The sequence below is a fragment of the Convolutriloba macropyga genome, chromosome 1 (assembly GCF_964194025.1).
Source record: "Convolutriloba macropyga chromosome 1, txConMacr16.3, whole genome shotgun sequence".
NCBI lineage: Eukaryota > Metazoa > Xenacoelomorpha > Acoela > Convolutidae > Convolutriloba > Convolutriloba macropyga.
This window is the reverse complement of record NC_134468.1, coordinates 28263348-28267637: the sequence shown is the minus strand read 5'-3', so window position 1 is coordinate 28267637 and position 4290 is coordinate 28263348.

Below are 4290 nucleotides of genomic sequence, written 5' to 3'. Positions count from 1 at the left end.
TTATGTTTTCACAAGCAATTTTGTGCCGGAATGCTACATGTCACTATGCAGAAATGTTTGGTTTCAGACCTAAGACAAGGAGGCTCGGTAATGTGCGTTACACATAAAGTTCCGACCACGATCATCCCCATTTTTGGTACAATTATGTACAAATGAGGAACAGATAGAAAACAATCAAAAATTCAAGAATTTTTCAAAACAAAAGTGCGTATGAACAAAAAGATGGCCACCAGCGCCAACATCTCAGCGGAGTCAAAAATGCGGCATTACATTGATGAGATCAGCCATTATTAAGAAAGCAATTCAAGACATACAATAAAATCAAACAACAATAACAACAAACATTAATTACATCCAAAATTTATGTCCATTTTTTGTTAAAAAAAAACTTATTTACAAGGTCAAAATAGCGTCAGATAAAACTGAAATTTAACAAAATGACTTGTTCTTCAATAGAGCAAAAATAAGACCACTCCTGAAAAAGGCACAGTAAAAATTAGACAAAAAGAACAAAAAACAGCAAATTTACCAAATTGTCTTTTATTTTTTAAAAAGAATTAATTTCAAAGTAATGAAAACCATTAGATATCAATTGAAAACATCCCACACGAATATTATCACTTATGCCTCTATAGGACAGCTTTAATACCTGTCATTGATCAGTTGTTTATGCCGTTTCATAAAAACAACAAAAAGAAACGACAAAAAAAACTCAATCAAAAATTGCGAGAAAACGCTGTAGAAGCCGTAAAGCCATGTTTTGCGCCTCAAAATATGTTCAATTGAGCATTTCACGAACACCAAAATTGTGGTATATGACATATCATAAATGAAAAGAGGTAACAAGTTGAAAAATAAAAGAGAAAAAGGGCAAAGAGAAAAAGGGCAAAGTAAAACTTTTGTATTTTTCGAAAACAATTATTTTCAAAGTTATTAAAGCCGTTATCTACAAAACGAACTATTTAAGTAGTTTGGTCTGTTTGTCCGAAAGTAACCTCTGAGACCTTTAATTAATCCGAATATGTCTTACGTCTACAAAATGAACGTCAAATGTAGAAAAAAATTAAAAATTAGTTAATTTTTTTGACGAAAAACCCGTGTCGAAGCCTGTAAACTCATAATCAATTCTTTAAACGTTAGATGGTGTACAATTGCTCCTTCTCTTGGCAACAATATTGTCATAGGTGACCTGTAATTAACGAAACTAGGTAACAAGTAGACAAAAATGAACAAAAATGCGAAGAGAAAATTGTTCATTTTCGTTTTTTCAAACATTTGTTTCCTAAATCACAAAAAAAATCTGTTATCTACTCAAATCAGAAAATAGGTTCATTTATTCCTCCAAAAAACAATGAGAATTGTGATTATCCCGTAATTTTGATACGACTGAAGACAAATGTAAAAAATTCAAATAATATCTTCGAGATAGCCGTTAAAAGCATAATCTATTCCATTCGAGACTTTTATATGTTCAATTGTGCCTTATTTTGAACGGTGAAAAAGCAAAATGTGAACGGTCAAAAGAGTCATAATGTGAAAAAACGAGAAAGAAAACCGTGAAGAATGACCCAAGGCCAAAAAACCAGAACAACAAAAACGATTAAAAATTAATTCAGTAGAGAAAAGAGGAAGGTGAAGCACTCTTTGTTTGCTGACACTAGGCTACAAAATGACCAAACTAAGAGAAGAAAAGTTGCAAAGTTCAATAAGTCCTTGTTTTTTTTGAAAATCAATAATTTTTGAAAGTTAAAACGAACATAATCTTTCGAGTAAAGAAACTGGAAACATTAAATTGGAGCTCCTTAGGAAGCCATTTAGGCTTATCGACATTGAGCTTTGATTTCAACTGTTCTCTTCTTTAATTAACATTTTAAAAGCCGACTGATTACCAACAGAAGTATTTTTGGTTTTTTTACAGTCCAAGATTGAACCAAAACCAAAACCAGCCTTACTATTGCGGTTCGTCCAATAATATTACTCAATTTTTTCGAATGTTATACGCCTAGATCAGTTGTGATAATCATAGTAAAGTTAGCGGTAAACGGCAAAATTTTAATTAGCGACTGCTTTCAATGAAATTGTAAGTAGGCTAGCTCCCTTTGTAGTTTTAAAAGATTTTGTTGGTTGTTTTGCGTGTGTACTTCTGACAAATTTAATCAAAGTGGACCAAAGAAGCTTATTTGGGACATTTTTTGATGAAAAAGGCTGAATTTTGAAACATTTAACATTTAGCCAAAATTTAAGCCAAAAGAATTAAATCAAATAGTCAACGATACATTTCCGTCTTTAAGAATAAAATTAACCGTAATATTGTTAACAGTTTTTACCAATTATAGCAGAATTGGCGAAAATTTAATATTCAGCATCTGATACTTATTTTTGTGTATAGATTTAATAAGAACTTTGGAATCCAATGCAAACTTTAATGTTCGATCTCGTTTGACTGTAATTACTATAGTTGAAATAAAATATTGATCAGAACAGTTATTCAGTTTTTCTATGTGTCCTTATTCAAGAAGTTTTGTAATTTCACTATTGACTCGTTCTTGTAGATTAATGGGTACTCTTCTACCCTTTTGATGTTTTGGTTTAGAATTTTTATGAAACTTAGATTCAAAAATATGAGTTTTTGACCGTCCAATACGTGAAATGAGATGTGGAAATTGCTTTGCAATGCGAGTTTTGAATGGACATTGAGGTGTGATTGCGTTGACCATACTACCTTCATTTGAGTTTGGGGTTTGAGTAACCGAGATTCCGAGAGCGTCAAACAAGTCTCTACCAATTAGTGGTTTTAGTCCGTCGCGAAATACCACAAATTCAGCGTCTTCGATTCGCCACCCCTTGCTCGCTATTGGTGCTTGTATCATACCCATAATATTTATGGGTTCATTTGCGAATGTTTTGAGTTCTTGAGGGAGTGTTGTCATCAACCATCGCGCAAGAGGGGAATTATCCACTATTTCCGCAGCAAGAGACTCGGTCAAGATATTACACACACTGCCTGAGTCAATGAGTAGCCCTACTTGGGTATTTCCAATTTGTAACGTAGTTTTCTTTGGTTCGATTTGTATAGAGTTACTTGCAATGCTGGCGACCATGTTTTCATCTGAGCTATCGTAGTCAGATTCGCATTGGGGGTTATAGTCCATATTTTGAATTGCGTTCACCGTCTGATCAGTTGGGGTGTCTTCAACAGAGTTAACATTCGAGCGATTAGGCTTATTTGATAAGGACTTCGGTTTTCGGCACACTCGTGAAAAATGATTTTGTAAACCACTGTTATTGCAGGTCTTGCTCCCTGCAATAAACTTGTCCTTGTGGTTTGCTGACCAAGTTAAACCACAATTTCTGCACAGTTGATTTGATGGTCGAGTGGAGCCAGAAGTTTGTGGCCGTTGACTGGGTTGTCGAAAGGATCGTTGAGAAGTTACCGCGTTAACATGCGATGCGGGTTGCGAATTTGTGATTTGCAGTTGGTTTCTTTGTCCTAGTACCATATTTATGACCAAACAGAGAGCTTAAGCTGGTTCAAGAGTTTCTCGTAGTATGTTTGCAATAACAAGTCTCTAATCAGAGTGTCCTCTTGGCTTCCGAGTTCACAATTCTCGGATAATTCCTTCAGAAGAAGTGCTCGATAGACTCTCCTTTCGACTGTTTCGTAGTCAGAAGCATATACCTATCAAAAGTAATGTTTCGTTGGCGGATAAATGTGGCTTCCATGATGTTCCAAAGTTCTCCTGTTGTTAAGATGTCCATCTTGAGGTGCGGTTTCCTGCTAAAAACAATTCGTCTTCCCTCGGTGCCTGAACTGAGATATAGCATTGATACAGTCTTTCGGTCAGCCTGTGCCCACGGTTTGTCCCCACCATGATCTCCATTTGTTTCTGGCAGCAATTTTTTTCATTTCATTTTCAGTTGTGCGTTCCTTGCTAGTCTTTCCCTCTCCGATTCTGCCGACGATCCTGTTATTGTATTCTCATAGATGGATTCAAGTGGTAGTTGCACTGTTTCGGGTTTCGGTTCCAGTAAAGTGTCTAGATTAATAATTTCCTTCGCAAGGAGAGACAATTTAGCCTGCATCTGCCACTTCTCCCACTTCAGTGGGGGATCAACACTAGGTTTTTCCCAAAACGGCTCAATGCCAAGTGGGGTCCGCTTTTGGGTTGCTGGCTGCGGCATGTCGTACACAAATGAATTTGTGTACTTGATCTTGAGTCGTGAGTTGCTATTATGTTTCTACTTTGCTAATTTGCGCGGCGGGTGCGCTCAGTAGTTTACAAATGAATT